We start from the raw sequence: 18,379 nt of genomic DNA on the forward strand, positions 1-18,379 counted from the left end.
TAAGGCTTACTCCAAAGCCAGGCAGAAACTACCACTCTAGTCAGGGCAAGGGAGTTATATACTGAAGATAACTCCTGCTCACCTCCTTGGTAGCTTGGCGCGAGCAGTCCGGCTAATCTAAGAGGCAATGTGTAAAGTGTTTGCGCAACACACACACAACAGCAACTCACTAGGTAAAAAACAAAAGAAACTCCACACAAGGTTATATCAAAAAATAGCCTTTGTATAATCATAAACAAATTAGAAACATAATCACAAATTTACACTGTGCCAACTGGCACTAGGCAATACTTCACAGGGGATTATATACATGACAGGGCCAATCGGGCCACTGTCAGGACCATTAGAAAGCACAGGTAGTAAATATAAAACAACCAGCAACTACTGGTAAAATACTGTACTCAGCATCATCATATTAGGCATAAAGGCATTATGCATAAACAGTGGGCATAAACACATTATGCCTCACATTAGGGCCTTGCGTCCTACCAGCACCTCAGGTGCTCACAGGCCAACTGGCCTTCCTCTGGGGCCCATTTGGGACTTCCCCGCCATGCCCTATGTCCAAATAGTCACAGCTCTAAGCTGCTACTGCAGCAGGGTGCAGGCCCAATAGGCCAGCACCAGAAATAGGGGGCGAGGGTGCCACTCAAGCCTGTCTCTCTTGAAATGCAAAACAATGTCCCCTCAAAGTTGCAGCTGCCTACAATCAGGCGGTGCAGTTGTATAACCAAATGATCGTAGGCACCTCTAGTGCTCCTCCAGCTGTCTCTGCAGCGAAGATAACATGTGTAATACACTGGGGGGTGCATCTCACCCCTTCCCCTAAGTCAACAATAACGAAATGCCCCCATCGTTGCAGCTGCCCGCAATCAGGCGGCGCAGCTGTAAAGAATAACTCTCTGCTCGTTGCAACTACCCGCGATCTGGTGGTGTAGCTGAAGATCAAGACACGCACCAACAGGGATTCTCTCTGGGGAATCCTTCGTTGTGGGGGGCAAGGCTCCGGTCCTCCTCCTGGGAGCCTGCAAGGCTCCAACTCCAACCCTGCAACTGCGATCACCTTACCCACACACGGGGCTCCCCTCGCTGCCACGGGAGCCCCCGCCTTTAACCAGGCCCGGATCTGGCCTGACTTCTGGCTGTCGCCATCCTTTTTCTGGCCCCGCCTACAACCAGGGAAGCTCTGCCTGACTTCCTGTGCGCAGCCCTTTCCCGGAGCGGAGTCTCCAGTGATTGTGGGCCCTCTTCAGGGCGCACAATTGCAGGCTAGGCTCTTGCCCACTTTCCCACCACGGCAATCCCTATCCAGGAGAGGGAGAGCACTTCCTCCCCGCATCTCTCCCCTCCTGCTCTTCTTCCTCTCGGTCCGGCAGAGAAGACACGCAGTGCTCTCCTCAATGCACAGGAGCCACGCTCAAATCCAGACTTCCTTCGCCTGATTTCCTTCACGGCCGCAGTGCTCACTATGAGCCCCGTTGGAGCTCCATTCCGGGGCTCTAACCAGAAAGTTCAAAAGCGCTCACACGCGCTCCTGGTGCACGGCCATCCAAGGGCAGAGTGCTACTCATACTACAGACAGCCCCAGCTGCACCCAGCAGGTCCGCAACATAAAGACTGGGCAGTGCCCTTCTCAGGGCCATGGTGCTTAGCTCTCTCAAATGCAGAGAGATCCATCCAGCAAGTACCTCACCCAGGGCAGAACTTGGCCCAGGCAGGCCAGCTCACAGAGCCCTCCAGCAGTAGGGGGTCCGTCGTGATGGTTCCTCCTGGTGGCCAACAGTCCTCCAGCCCCCAGATCCAAGTAAGCACCAAGCACCCCATTCATGGGGTCACAGCCCCAATATTTATACCACATTTGTCTTTGTTCTTCGGGCTCTGCACTTGGTCCAAACAAGTTCAGGGGTGCACTCCCAACATTTGCATACAGTGCTCAAATACCCTCATTGTTAGGTTAGGCTCTGGCCCCAGACACGCCACAGGGGGACGGAGCCAGCATTGTACAAGGCAGGCACTGACCTATTCAGGGTCAAGGACTACTCCTCCCACTACTCCAAATGCAGATCTGCCTATTCAGCCTAGCGCTTACTCACCCAGCCCCTCTGGAGCAACTGCAGCTCACCAGCCCCTGTCACTCCAGAGCCAGACATGCTATACACATCAGGCAGCACAAAGACACATAGCACACAGAAATGCCAACTTCTAAAAGTGGCATTTCTAAAATAGTGATAATAAATCTGTGCACACCGTTATGCAGCATTTATTATTACTATTTCAGACATACCAAACTTGACCACGCTGCTCCTCTCATATCAGTAATTACCACTGAAACACTTATCCTGGAATCCCCAATGCATTCCTACGAGAGGGCAGCCTCACAGCAGTGAGGAACCAAAATGGCTGTTTGTCACTACCAGGACATGTCACACAGTTGAGGTACATGTCCTACCTTTTACCTACAATGCACCCTGCCCATAGGGCTAACTAAGGCCTACCTTAGGGGTGACTGATATGTAGTAAATGGGGGGTTACGAACGTTGCACTCACTTTATGTGCCATGTCACAGCGGCAGTAAACTGCACGCGTAGGCCCTGCAATGGCAGAGGCCTGAGACAGGTTTGAAAGGCTGATTTGGTGGGTGGTACAATCAGTGCTGCAAGCCCACCAGTAGCATTTCATTTACTGGCCCTGGGTATCTGAGATACCACTTTACAAGGGACTGACATGTAAATTAAATAGGCCAAACAGGTGTAGACCAATCTTACCATGTTTACCACAGAAAGCACACACACTTTACATTGGACAGCAGTGCTAAAGTGCCCAGAGTCCTAAAACTACCAACACATGTCAGAAAAAAGACTAGGAGGAATGCAAAAAGTTCAGGGATGACCCTGCAAAATGGGCCAAGTCCATCACGTATTAATATGGATATCAATGCGTTTATCAACAAAAACAAACTATCCTCCTTATTAACCCGTTGAGTGCTGATGACGGAGCCGCTCCGTCATCAGCTACGGGTGACCTGTGCTGATGACGGAGCAGTTTCGTCATGGCCCGCTCGGCGCGCCTGCGTGGCACGAATTTCGCGCCTGCGCTGACGTTCTATTGAGCGGGGCGGGCCATGACGGAACCGCTCCGTCACAAGCACAGGTCAACCGACGCTGGTGACGGAGAGGTTCCGTCACCAGCATGCGGCCGCCGCGCAGCCGCCCCGCCCCCTTAACACTGCGGCGGAATAGCCGCCGCAGTGAAGGGGTTAATAGAATCGCCCTTCCGGAATTATCACATCTAGCTTGAGACACAAGGATGTAGTCAGGCAGGCCTTGTGACCTAGGCCTGGGATTACTGATTGATGGGTCACAGGTGGGAGCGCGTATAGCTTGCAGGCAAACACAAGGGCAGGAAACTCTTGATCAATCCTATGGATTGAGGAAAAATTGCAATAAACAACCAAGTTTTAGTGTTGACAAAATAATTTTTTCTGTGTCGAGCATTAATGAAATGTATTGTTGTATGTAAATTTTACTGTTTTGACTGTCGCTGAAAATACATTGTTTGAAAATTGAGTTCATGCAAGGTTTGTACTAACCTATTTCATATTCTTCCTGTGTTACAATTGTGATAAAGGGCCTCTTTTGATATGATTAGCCTCCAATTTTTGCCTGGTATTTTATGTGGTTTCGATTGAAGTGCACAGGTTACGCTCCCACTTTGGGTGGCAAAACTGGCAGGAAACCTAGGAAGAATAGGAGGCGTGCCCACCTCTGCCAACTCCACTCCTCAGGTGGGGGAGGCGAGGTGAAGCACACCTTCCAGTCCCCGCCATCTTGAAGATGGGGAGACCCCTCCAATCAGGGCTAGGTCTATTGTCTCTCCCACAGAAGGGTGGCATAAGTGAGGGTATAGTCACCCAGGTAAGGTGCGCATTGGCCTTACTTGCTACGCCCCTAAACTAAGTATTTAGGTGGCTCCCCCAGATCTGGAAACTAGTTCCCTGCAGCCTAAGAAGGATGAAGAGGACGACGTGCAGCAAAGCCTGAAGGCGAATTCCAACTTGGCCCCAGGCAAACCCGCCGGTATTCAGCAGCCAGCAACTTCCAGAACTTGAGGAAGACTGTCTGCCCTTCGATAAGGACCAGAGACTCCCGAGGACAGCAGGTCTCTTCCAAAGAAACCTACACAAACGCCTGTGGTGCACTCCAGATCCGCACGTCCTGCCCTTTCTGCACCTGATGCCTCGGGCCTCTGTTCAGGTATACAACCGACCTAGAACATGTTCCCCAGCAATCCTGAGCTCAAGTCTAGTGTTGGCTGACCCCTCCGGGAGTCCATGACAATGCCTGCAGCCCGAATCCAAAGGCTCCCCCTTACTGCGACTGGCTCCGATAAGAAGACTCTGATGTCTAAAGGCACCCCTCACCCTAAGCCCTTGGGTCTTGGTGAGCTCAATCGAAAGTGCCCCTACATCTCTATTTACCACTGCTGACTCTGGTCTCCCTCCTGCAACCTCTGGTGCGACACTGGCAGCTTGTTTGTTCGAAGCAAGTTCTCCATTGAAAAGCATTGGGTGCCTGTTGTAAGTAAGATCAAGACTCTCTAAGGGGAAAGAGCAGCCATCTTAAGATGCCTGTCCGTCACTGTTAATGATAGTGTTAGAATTGGGGGTCTCTAGTTGGCACAGGTAGGTACTTGTGACAAATAGGGACCCTCTCCTCTAGTCAGAGTAAGGGGATTACACTCCTAAAATAACCCCTGCTCACCCTCTAGGTGGCGTGGCGTGAGCAGTCAAGACTTATTTTAAAGGCATTGTAAGTTAAGCATTTGTGACCACATACAGTAACCCAGTGACAACACTACAAATGGACACCGCACAAGTTTTTATATCAAAAATAGGTATATTTTATATAGAGTTACCACAAGCCCAAACAGAATCCACAGTACTATTAGCTTTCAAGAGTTCTGGTTAAAAAGGCTTAAATCAAGGTTCTGTGCGAGTTGGTAGCCTGGACGGCCTAAAGCATTGTTGAAAATAACAGAGTCTAGCAAATCCAGCAGACCTCGTCGGTACGGGCCCACTCAAGTGTCGACAGACTCAATCACAGTACCTTAATTCTTGGGGCGGGCGACACGGATGTGCGACCCGGTTCCGGTGATTGTCGCGGTGCAGAAAGGAAGCGTTGCAGGACGCGTTGTCCCTCGATGCGGTGCAGGCAGCGGCCCGTTGACAGAGTCAGTGGATCCAAGGCTTTCGTTGCAGGGCGAGACAGTGCTCCGATGCGGTGCTTGCAGCTTGCGGTGCGGTGAACGAGCCGGAGTTCGGGAGCTGGCGTCGATCAGTCCGGACAGCGGTGCGAGTCGGGCGGGGCATCTCGAAGCTTGCGAGGCGGTGCCTAACTCCGGTGCGGTCACAGAACTCTAAGCCAGCAGCAGTGACCGCGTCGGTCAGACCAGTTCGATTCGGTGTAGCGAGGCGTTGCACGTCGCGGAGTCCTTCCAGTCGCGGTGCAGGCTACGGGTTGGTGACGGCGTCAGGACAGAATCGGTGAGCGCAGAGCTTGCCTTGTTCGAGGCGGACGTTGCTTGGTGCGGTGCCTACAGGACACCGGGCCGGTCGTGAGAGTCGGTCACAGCTCCCTGCCTCTGTAGCCACTTGTTTCCAGCAGCAATTCACAAAGGTTGGTGAAGTCCACTGGTCCTGGGACTTCGGTCAGGGGGCAAGCTCCCTTCCAAGCCCTTGGAGATCTTTACACAAGTTGAAAGAAAAGTCCACAAAGTTTTCTCCTCCCTTTGGCAGCAAGGCAACCACTGCAGGCCAATTCCCCAAGCAGCACTTCAGCTTGGGAATAGTCTCTCCTCAGCTTCTTCACGTTCCTTTTCCTCAGCCGAGGTTTCGTCTTGTAAGTCCAGAAGTGATCTAATTTCATGGGATCAGGGTCCCAATACTTATACCCCAAAATCCTTTGTTCCCTGAGGGGAGAGGGGCCTGTGCCCAGTTCAAGCCAGTTCTGAAGCACTCTGTTTTCCAGACTTCTCCTTTCCTTTCACAGCGCAGGGATGGCACATCAGACGCCCCACAGGAGGTGGAGCTAGCATTGTAGAAGGCAAGTACAGTCCTGTAGCACTTTGTTGATAGTTTTCCTTCCCTTCTTTCAGTGTGCAGGGCAGAGACATCAGACACACCACAGGGGGTGGAGCCAGCCTTGTAGAGGGAAGGCCTAGCCCTATTCAGGTCCCAGGTGCAACTCCTCCCTCCCATCTAGATGCAAATCTCCCTATTCACCACCGGGCTGCCCCAGCCTGTCTCTTGGAATCCCCCAGCCCTGTCACTCACAGAAACCAGACGAAGGAATACACCACCTCGCAGAGGCAGGCTCAAATGGTTAGGCAAGCAAATACCTACTTTCTAAAAGTGGTATTTGCAAACACAGAATATTAAAATAAACTTTACTAAAAAATGTATACTAAACTCAAATTTTTACCATGTTCTCTGAGTCTGCTACGATTATAAACATGTAACAATCCAGCAGCCCATTCCGGCCTATGGAGAACAGGTAGCCTTGCAATAGTGAAAAACGAAAATGGCTTTAATTCACTATTAGGACATGTCACACACATCAGGGCTTGTCCTACCTTATACTTACAATGCACCCTGCTCTTGGGCCTACCATAGGGGTGACTAATATGAAGTCAAGGGAAGGGTCAGGGACTGGCAAGTGGGTGCACTTGCCCAGTCAGCATGACAGTACTAGACTGCACGCAGGCTCTGCAATGGCAGACCTTAGACACATTTTACAAGGCCGCTTCTCTGGGTGGCACAATCAGTGCTGCAGGCCCACTAGCAGCATTTGGATTTACATGCCCTGGGCACACTCAGTGCACTGTACTAGGGTCTGACAAGTAAACCAAATATGCAATCAGGGAACCACTAATCAAAACATCAATTTACAGTAGGGAGCACTCACGCTGTGGCACTGGACAGCAGTGGCACAGTGCCCAAAGCATCTAACACCAGCAAAACCACATGAGGCAACAGTAAAAATGGAAGGGAGACCCACACCAATGGTACCAGGTCTAACAGATAGCTATAGATAATCTGCCGAAACCCCAGGGTAATGGTGAAGACGTAAAAAAGCAAAACAATCGTCAAAATCGATTCCCCTCCTTATAAGCATAAAAGTCGAGACATTGCTCAAAAGAAAATATCAATAAACAAAAGTCAAGATATAGAAATCACTTGTAAAATACTGGAGTAGATATAATGTGTAAACTGCATATCAACACAGGATCGCTGTAGATTATTATGACAGCGCTTGTAAAATAATGACCTAATTGGTTATGGAAATAATCTCCCTCCACCTAACCGTAGAAATAGAAGAGGGGTGTATACAAGCGGGCTATCTCATAAAGTGTTGGCTATTGAGGAGCCATGCATAAGAGACACAAGAGGAGTCCTCGTGTTATAGAACTACAACCATCTTCAACCTACTGCGACCTGTACCAAGCCTAGTGTCATAAAGAATCTAATGAAGTAGGTGTTAGTCATGAAATTGTGTAAGAAGGAGCAGGGGGTATAATCAGCTAAAAAAGAAAGATCTAAACTAGAGATAATAAAGGATGCACATAGCAAGGAATGGCAACCTGTTTATATATATATATATATATATATATATATATATATATATATATATATATATATATATATATATATATATATATATATATATATATATATATATATGTATATATAGCATATCAACTTTTAGATAGTCATGGATACATCATCAAGTTACATATATAATGCTCATAATCAGATATTTAAGATTGACAAGGAACAAACAGAAGGTAATGGCCAGGTGATAATTTGGAAGACACCGACATACATGCTTGCTTTGCCAGCTACACAAATGTTACAACAATTCCAGAGTGGTTCAGTAATCAGAATGAAGTTTCCAGAAACATATGCGGTGTCAAGATTATCCCAAGCCAGATACCTGAAAGCCACGAGGGAGAGCCATGCCACGTTATACATCTCTTCCTGCGAACAAATAGGTGCACACACACCAAAAGGTGCTCATGGCATGTGGCAGATATTAGCTACACCAGCGGCGATCTGCCCCTCTTCCCACACGTTCCACTCACCTACAGCTGTACTCAGCTAAACAGGGCATAACAAACGCAATTGAGAGTAGTATCAAAAGATGTAGCCTCAGCTGGCAAAATAACTACTGGAAGGGGTCTCACAGCAACTGTACCTTTAGCCACCAGGCGAAGTGCCTATGACAAAAACTCGCATCACTGTACGACTCAACCTAAAAGAAACAATTCCATCCCTCCTTATGCTCATAAGACCATCCCACAAACATACTTAGCACCAATCTAAGCATCTTGTTAGGAGTGGAAGGGGGGCTCACCAGCTTATGAAAAGATTTGATCCCTCTAGATAAACTAACAATCACACTTCCCAAAATTACGAAAACATACCCAACAGGAGGCACCTTCTTGTGCCTAACTATATATTGTGGAGTATAGAGATCATGCCGCTATGCTAAAAAAACAGGGACTCTGAGAACCAATAATTACAGAACATGTGTAAAATGTTTCAGAGTTAATTATCAATGAAGTTCTTTCAAAACCAGGTAACAGATAAGACACCAAAGTGCACCAACGCGACGTGTTATCAACTTCCACTGATAACAAAAGAGGAAAAGGAAAATGTATAACGGCACGCCATTGGAAGTAGGAATAACCCACTGCCTGCCTAACACTTGGGTGGGTGCACCGTTCCTTCATGTAGTGGAGCCATTCCATGGCGATGACGACCACAAAGTAAATCCCGCAAACATTTTCCAATTGGGCAGAAGAAACACAGCCTCCGGAAGAGCACAGAAGGCTCTGAAGGAACTCACTCCTTGGACGACCATATTGCGACAAAAGTTATGTATATTTCTTTCTGCGATGGGTAATCCCACATGCACTTACCTTTGAGGAACTGGCTAGTTAAAAGAGAGTCACTAATGGGGAAATACAGTGCCCCTTAGGGAGCTTTCGAATGCCACCTACAATTACAGTACACCAAATTACGAGCATCCCGTATGCACTGCATAGCACCCTCTTACATAACACCTGGTACCAACACATGAACTCAGTCGGATCCCAAGCATCAGCCAGGTCATGTTGCGTCTGTTCGCTGTTCCCACATGCGGTAGGCGCAGATAGAATTTACCTGTCACAAGAGGTAGCCCCTGAAAAAGCCAAGTGCTTTATTCACCTTTACTCATGCAGGATAAGGGCCAAGATGCAGTCCAACAAGATAGAACCTCACAGGGTAGATATAAACCTGACCCGATACGACACCTTTCCAACAGCGTTATACCTCTTCACTGAACCCAATTGCATCCAAACTGACCTGGACCGGATGCGTAGAAAGTGCAGCATAGGGAAGGATACTGTTTGGCCCAAGACTCCCCAGAGAAGAGATTGTTGGAGCTAGCAAAACCCCCAACTCGGTGCATGAACACATCTGGTCCTGCATCCATCTGTGGACGGAGGCTGTCCCTTAGCATATCTGGGGTGATCTTCTTTAACAACAAGTGGTCTCCCAACATGAAGTTCCTGTGTAGGCTCATCTAGCTCGGGGATATAAAAGGGACTGAATCCCATTGAGAAAGGTTTCAATGAAAGTATGGCTAACCCATGTCAGGAAATCGGGGACACAGAGGTGAGTGGATACATTTGGCTAGAAGGGAAAGGTCAATGCCTGATTGTTCCTGAAACTCACACTGTATTCGTTTTGTTTCAGAGGAAAAGGAACGCTTCCAATGGCCACAAATGCTAATGGCGGCGTGATTTTTAATATTCTGGATATGCAATGGGCTACCTTCTCACTTATGGATTCTACTGGCAATGCGGCGAACACGCCAACACCCAACTGTTTCCCGGTTTGAGGGGGGTGTGCTCCCTGGTGACTGTGCACACACGACCACAGTAATTTCCAGAGAAGAACTAACAGAGCTGTTCCCGCGCCCGTTAAAGAAAAAGATCACCTTGCTGCACCAAGCTTTTTGGATGGGCTAAGTTCAAGGACATCCCAGAAGAGTAATAAATAGAACTTCCGTCACAGCATGGCCTGGCGCTTTTTGTTCTTTGGATAAAAAGAGGATTCAGTGTGACCTCTACCATGGGAATATACAGGAGCGTTAATCCCAGTGCTGTCAGTCACCCGCCCTTCTTTGATGTTCCAAGAGAATTACTCGCCTGTCTGTCCCTCCCAGTCCTGATAGGATAGAGGAGCACCAGGGCTAGCACTGCCAGTGCACCCTGCATGTGTCATATCCCTCCCCGAACCCTAAGTTTAGGAGGGTCTAGTAGCAGACTGACTCTTTGGTCCTACCCCTACACTTTATGCTGTCCTGCCTCTACTCTGTTATATCCCTAGGCCGTACTGTGCTATGCTTAATCTGTGTCAGTTTGTAGTTTATGCCATTGGGGATCAGTCACCAAATGGGTCCGGCAAAGCTGCGCAGGGTTGATCTGAATACATAATAAGTCTGGTTTGATTCAGAGCAGTGGGGAGCACCAAAGAACACTGATCCCTTGTGTGCAGATCAGACAATAACACGTGCTAATAGGGATTAATGATAATACCTTTGATGTGACCCACCGCCTAAAAATCACAAATGGGAAATTTGTCTGGAAATTCTTATGCATCGGCAATGTGACTTGCACAAGCTGTGCATATGTAAGCACACAGTCCATTGTTAAACAGCACCGCTCTGGTGCACATCCTGGACTCCCTTTTGTGCACTCTTTAATGAGCTGGGTTAGGTGAATACCACAATTATCACTTTGTGGTCTCAAATGTGTGATTGGAGTTTGTCTTCGAAGGCAGGAAACAGTGGGAGGAAAGGAGCTTGTTCTCTCCCAGGTTTTCTTTTTTCCCTATGTTTTGGTATTCCAATTGTTTCGTTTCAGAATTATCATACTATAGCTACCCCTTTAAACTGAGGAGATGAAGCAAGAGTTAGTAATAAGGATGCTTTTTGTTTTTTTATAGATGGAATCAGAGATAGCAGCACATTTATCTACCAACAATAAAAACTACTGCTGAATTCGACCATTATGTTACTGCGTTAACTGCTTCCAGTAGGTACAGCATAGTTCATGTGGAACTCGGCAGTTTTGGCAAACAGATGCACTGAACGACTGGCCACCTGACTGTGCTCCACCTAGGCCACCAACAGAAGTCATATTGGCACTTGCCTGGCACAACAATGCAACAAATCTACGTTATAATGCATATTGAGATGTCAATATGACTCCGCTTGGAGCCTTCATTGAGGTAAGTGTCTGCCTAGAATGCATTGCTTTGTCGTGGGAACCTTAAGTGGACAACTAAAGCAGTTTTGTATCCAATCTGAAAAGCCATTGCAAATATTTGAAATCTTGTTGCCTAGGATGCTCTGCCCTACAGTAGAAACTTTACAGTGACAAATAATGTAGCGTGGCAGACTACTTGGAAAGTCAGTGCACCCACTTGCATCCTTTCGCCTGACAGTCACATAGCGTTTGCAGTGTTCGCATGTTGGTCTCTTGATTTGCCACATTTCCTAACTCTTTCTGTAGACAAACAAGAGAAGCACAGCTTAAAATTCCACGAATAACACTAACATTGTTGAAATGTTTAGAATCCTAGAAAATGTAATCCTGTCTTTCAGTATAAAGTATACACATTTCTTTAATCTAATTGCATCAGTAGGTCATAATACATATTCTGTAAAATGAAAAGTATAAATAGCCTATTGCAGTTAAGGCGTAGACACTTCAGCAAGGTGCTTCCCTTTTATCCTCAAGCTCTCTGCACACATACTTTGTGTTTTCACAAGAAAGCTGTGCAACTAAGAGCAACCATATTATGTTGGTTGGAGATATCACTATTGTGACACATCTGAGAAGTTGTCTTGATCTAGGGTTTGAGACAACACTTGAGTTCAATATTGACCTAAATGACAAGTTTGTGCTGTACAGTTTACAGGCTACTTCCACAATAAAAATGCAAATTCTGAGTTGTGAAATTTATTCACTTTTGGTGGCTTGCAGCTGTTGCATCATGGTTACTGCCATACTGTCTTGCATTGGTGGTATTCCATTTTCTGATGGATACATCTGCCTGTGGATTCCTCACCTTATGAATATCCCCTGCGCCAGCAGTCTATGGAAACTTTTTTCCTAGCGCTCCACGCCGAAGAGGACTTCACAATGCTACGGCTTCGCTCTTGACTCCGCATGACGTCACCGGAGCCATAAGAGAGCCTCGTCGGCATGATGACGTCAGTTCCCTTTTTTCCGCGCTGTTGATGCGTAACGGTTTTCTGGGACTCTCCATATTGTGTCGAGTTACTTTGTTGTTTCTTCAGCTTCAACTGTTGCTGTTGCGATGGTGTCTTCAAGGAAGTCCGTGTTTGAGCCCTGTAGGGAGTGAGGGGGTCACATGTCTATCACTGACCCCCATGAAGATTGTTCATGGTGTTTGTCATAAGATCACGATGTGGAAGACTGTTCCAGCTGTCAAATAATGAACCTAAAGGCTTTAAAAGAACGTGAGCCCAAGCTTTTTATGGCAAAAGCAAAGAAGGAAGGGAGAGGATGTAAGTGATCAAAGTCGAAGTAGTTGACTTCACATTTGTCGAAGTCGAGGAAACACAAGAAGAAGAGGGGACATGGGTCTTGGCGCTGTTCGTCAAAGGTTAAGGCTTCAAGGTCACCTTTGCCAGCTCCTCAACGTCGTCAGAAGGACTTGGTATCTTGTTCGCCATCTCCTCAGGTGACTCCGGAAAGATCTCCTTCTCCAAAAGGCACTCCGGCGCGGTCTCCGGCAGCGAGGGGTTCACCGGATCTGGAAGGCTTACCAGTTCAGGATGATCCTTCTCCTGTACACAAGGTTGAACCTGTGGCTTAGTCAGTGGATCCAGCTGTTCCGACGTCGGATGCTCCTCGTGTGGATACTGACTCGACTCCATATCCACAGTTTCCAACTCCAGGTTCGGATCCAACACATTTTTTAAATGCAATGTATGAAGTATTTGCCAAGGCAGCCTTCCCCTCTGGACCACCTTCGGGTCTCGTGGGTCCGCTGGCCTTCAATTTGGGCGGGCCTCAGCATTATGCCCAGGCACCCTTTGTGTCTTTCATGCCGACGGCGCAGTCATGGCAGTTTCCGACTCTGAGATTTTCAACGCCTTATATGGAGTCCCCAAGGGGATGGTGATGGACGGAGCATCTGAACCAATCAAACACTCACACCCAGTCAACAGATCTGGGTTTAATCCATCACCGTTCTTTAGCCCACTCTGCCACCCCAGTTCAGACATGTCCATATGCAAATCCGTCTGATCCTGTGCCTCATGGGACCAATCCAGCCTGAACTGCCAAGCCATGCCTTCCCTGGACCGGAAACAAGCTTCCTAGGACCGGTTTCTTCTGGCATTACAGCCGTCTTCAGACAGGCTTGCTTGAATCCAGTGGCAAAGTGAGCAAGGGACTCACGTCTGAGCATACCCTGCCAACTTATGGCGAACAAAGCGGTACAAAAGGGGATGGTGATGGACGGAGCATCTGAACCAATCAAACACTCACACCCAGCCAACAGATCTGGGTTTAATCCATCACCGTTCTTTAGCCCACTCTGCCATCCCAGTTCAGACATGGCCATATGCAAATCAGTCTGACCCTGTGCCTCATGGGAACAGTCCAGCCCAAACTGCCAAGCCATGCCTTCCCTGGACCGGAAACAAGCTTCCTAGGACCGGTTTCTGGCATTACAGCCGTCTTCAGCCAGGCTTGCTTGAATCCAGTGGCAAAGTGAGCAATGGACTCACGTCTGAGCATACCCTGCCAACTTATGGCGAACAAAGCGGAACAAAAGAGGATGATGATGGGCGGAGCATATGAACCAATCAAACACTCATACCCAGTCAACAGATCTCGGTTTATTCCATCACCGTTCTTTAGCCCACTCTGCCACCCCAGTTCAGACATGACCATATGCAAATCAGTCTCACCCTGTGCCTCATGGGAACAGTCCAGCCCGAACTTCCAAGCCATGCCTTCCCTGGACCGGAAACAAGCTTCCTAGGACCGGTTTCTGGCATTACAGCCGTCTTCAGCCAGGCTTGCTTGAATCCAGTGGCAAAGTGAGCAAGGGACTCACGTCTGAGCATACCCTGCCAACTTATGGCGAACAAAGCGGTACAAAAGGGGATGGTGATGGACAGGGCATCTGAACCAATCAAACACTCACACCCAGTCAACAGATCTGGGTTTAATCCATCACCGTTCTTTAGCGCACTCTGCCACCCCAGTTCAGACATGGCCATATGCAAATCAGTCTGACCCTGTGCCTCATGGGAACGGTTCAGCCCGAACTGCCAAGCCATGCCTTCCCTGGACCGGAAACAAGCTTTATAGGACCGTTTTCTGGCATTACAGCCGTCTTCAGCCAGGCTTGCTTGAATCCAGTGGCAAAGTGAGCAAGGGACTCACGTCTGAGCATACCCTGCCAACTTATGACGAACAAAGCGGTAGAAAAGGGGAAGGTGATGGACGGAGCATCTGAACCAATCAAACACTCACACCCAGTCATATGGAGTCCCTGGCGCCGTCTGGTGGGCCTTGGACGGTGCCGATTCCACTTTCGGATCCTCCTTCGACTCCGGCTCAAGAGCTGTCAGCCCCACGTGTGGCGCCGCCGACGCCGCAACCAAGGTTTCGCTCAAGGAGAGAGGCAGAGAGACTGTTGGAGGAAAAACAGTATCAGAGAGAGGAGATTGAAGAGGTTGAGATAGAGGAATCTGTAGATGAATTCGAAGGAATTCAGGAGGCAAGTGAACTGGACACTCCCCTGAGTGGGAACTTTCTTCGTCTAGGGCTTCTCTACCTCAAGAGGTAGTTCCCTATCATAGATCTGCTCCAAGAGACCCTCCTTTTCTTTCTTCTCATCCGTCTCCAGAAAGTTTGGTGGTGCAGGCATCCTGCTCTAAACAATCTTCAGGCGCATTTCCTCAGGCTTCTGCCAACAGGGACTCTAAGAAGTTGGTGCAATCGGCTAAAAAGGTCTTTTCTTCATCTAGCATGGCACAAAAATCAACCAATGCTACCTGTTTGTTGGGGCGTCATATACATGCTTTGACGGATTCGGCAAAGCAATTGGTGCCCGAGTTACTTGATGAAGAGCGGGGAAATTTTATGGAGGTTCTGTCGGATGCTCAGGCTGCTGCTCGACAGGTTACTGCTGATTCGGTGGCCAGGGTTATGAGTTCCTCCATGGTTACCAGGAGATAGGCTTGGCTTAGATCCTCTGGATTTCCCCCCGACGTACAGGCTACCCTTCTTGATTTGCCCTTTGGTGGTTCAAAACTTTTCGGGAAGAAGGCTGATTCTGCGCTTCAAAGATTTAAAGATAGCAAAGCCACGGCGAAATCCTTAGGATAACAAATCCAGTCAAGGGGGTTTGGTTATAAGAAGTATCATGGTTTTGGAAGGTCCTCCTTTCGCAGCTTGCAACAATCTCAGCAGCAGCAGAAAAATCCTCTCTATAAGTCCAATAGAGGAAGAACCAGTGGTAGCCAAAGTGGGTCGGCCGCAATATCTCCTCCTCCTCTTCTACCTCTCGTGCTCCCCCTGGTAACACAGGAAAACAGCCTTAGATCCCCCATCCTGGATCATGTGGGTCCTATAGGGGGTCGGCTGTCCCACTTTCTATAGGGTTGGAAATCGGTCACGTCAGACCTCTGGGTTTAAAACCTTGTAGAGAATGGGTACACCCTTTCCTTTCGGGAGTTTCCTCCACCTCTCCCTCCTTGTCAAGGTTTTTGTTCGGAGGACCATTTACTTCACCTATAGAAGGAGGTTCTTGCTTTATTACAAAAAGGTGCGATAGAGGTGGTTTCGGAGCAGGAAAGGGGTGCTACTCCCGGAGTTTTCTGATCCCCAAGAGGGATGGCAGATTACGTCTGATTCTGGACCTCAGGGTCTTGAATTATTACCTGAAGCAGGAGAAATTCAAGATGCTAACCCTTGCTCAGGTTCTTTTAGCGCTGCAGCAAGAGGACTGGATGGTGTCGATCAATTTACAGGATGCGTATTTTCACATCCCCATCCTAATCGCACAAGAAATATCTCTGTTTTACAGTAGGGTCGCAGCACTACCAGTTTGCGGTCCTACCGTTTGGTCTTACTACTGCACCTCGAGTCTTCACAAAGGTGATGACAGTGGTGGCAGCTCATCTCAGGAGGTCGGGGATTCCAGTTTTCCCTTAACTGGATGACTGGCTGCTCAAAGCGGAGTCGCCTGAGATGGTGCATCATAATCTGCGAGTAACAACTCAGCTCTTGTTCAGCTTGGGCTTTTCAATAAATGTGCCCAAATATCACCTGGTGCCCTCTCAGCGCAACCTGTCCATAGGGGCGGTACTGGATACTACTGTGTGTCGAGCTTTTCCACCTCCACAAAGAATTCTCGACATTCAGGAGATGATTCCTTTGTTTCACAATGGAGCGGTTGTTCCGGTCCTGAAGGTCCTTCGCCTGCTCGGTCAGTTTGCTTCCAGCATACTGTTGGTAAGTCATGCACGCTGGCACGTGAGGGCACTCCAGTGGTGCCTCCGCAAGCAGTGGTTTCAACACAACGGAGATCTCAGGGAGGCAGTCAGAATCTCCAGAGATGCTGCAGCGGATCTGACTTGGTGGAGTGTGCAGGGCAACCTATCTCAAGGCAAGCCCTTTCAACCTGCTCCACCGGTGGCCACAGTGATCATGGATGCCTCCACTTTAGGGTGGGGTGCTCATCTGGGGGTTCTGGAGGTCAACGGTCTTTGGTCTCCAGAGGAAAGGTTGCTTCACATCACCCTTCTGGAATTGCGGGTGATATTTTAGGCACTAAAGGCTTTCCTTCCTTCCCTTCAAGGTCAGTTGGTTCAGGTCCTGACAACATTACCACGAAGTGGTACATAAACAAACAGGGAGAGGTAGGGTGGTATCCTCTCTGTCGAGAGGCTCTGCGACTCTGGTCCTGGGCTCAGGACCATCAGATTTGTGTGTTTGCAAATCATCTAGCCGGTGTGCTCAATGTTCGTGCGGACATTCTCAGTTGGCATTACTCGGCCGATCACGAGTGGCGGCTTCATCCAGAGGTAGTCCATCAAATCTTCCAGATGTGTGGGTCTCCTCGGTTGGACCTATTTGCCACTTGCGAGAACGCGCACTGCCGTTGTTCTGCAGTCTCCAGTATCCAATGCAGGGAGCTTTGTGGGACACGTTTCAGATAGATTGGAGCTCGCAACTCCTTTTTGCGTTTCCTCCCATACCCTTGATTCCTCGAGTTCTGAGGAAGATTCGTCAAGACCGGACCCAAGTTATAGTGATTGCCCTGGATTGGCCAAGAAGGGTGTGGTACACAGATCTACTTCACCTCTCATTGCACTCGCCGCTCCATCTCCCTCTCAGGGCAGGCCTCCTCTCGCAGTCGCACGGGCAGGTTGTACACCCCCACCTCCAGAGCCTGCACCTTCATGCCTGGAGATTGAACAGGGCAACCTGAGTTCCTTCTCTCTCCTGCCGGATGTGGTGGATGTTATTTTATCGTCCAGGCAACACTCCACTAAGTTTATTTACTCCTATAGGTGGTCTAGGTTTGTTAACTGGTGTGGAGATGAATACTATACATCGCAATAAGGGCTTTTAGGACGAATTTGTGAAGCGCAACCTGCCCCTGTTACAGCCAATAAAACAATATAATATATAATAAATATCTAAAATCCAGGCATGTATTTTCATAAAACAATTTTTTTATAATCTAATGACATTTTTCTATTTATTTTGCTTCCTCACATGATCCCTTTTTCACTTTATAGTACCACAATTTCCATCAATACAGGTCTTGTTTCGTAACCCATATTCCACAATTCTGTCATAGATGTGCATGTTTCAACTTCCCAGAGCTATGATAAAACATAAAGTGCTATGTGCAAAATTAAGGTGCATGTGCAATTTACCTCTGGTGTGCTATTTTTTTACCAGTGTGCCCACATTTAAAACTTTAATCCTGCTTTTGCTCTTATAAGATTTACATTGAAAGGGTACCTGCTTACGCTAAAGACAATTACTTGCAATGTGAAAGTTTTCAAAATTCTCTCTGCTCTTTGCAAGCCCTGATGTTTAGGTTTTTGCAAATGGGTATAAACCATTTCGTCCTCGGTGTGATATACGCTTGGCAGAAAAATAGTAATTTTCTTTGGCTTCACTTTAACACAGAACACACAATTCATTACCTTCGCTTCCAGGGTTACTACGCCATCTAGATCTATTAACATCTGATGCGTGGGCG

The sequence above is a fragment of the Lissotriton vulgaris genome, chromosome 4_1, assembly GCF_964263255.1.
Source record: "Lissotriton vulgaris chromosome 4_1, aLisVul1.2, whole genome shotgun sequence".
Lineage (NCBI taxonomy): Eukaryota > Metazoa > Chordata > Amphibia > Caudata > Salamandridae > Lissotriton > Lissotriton vulgaris.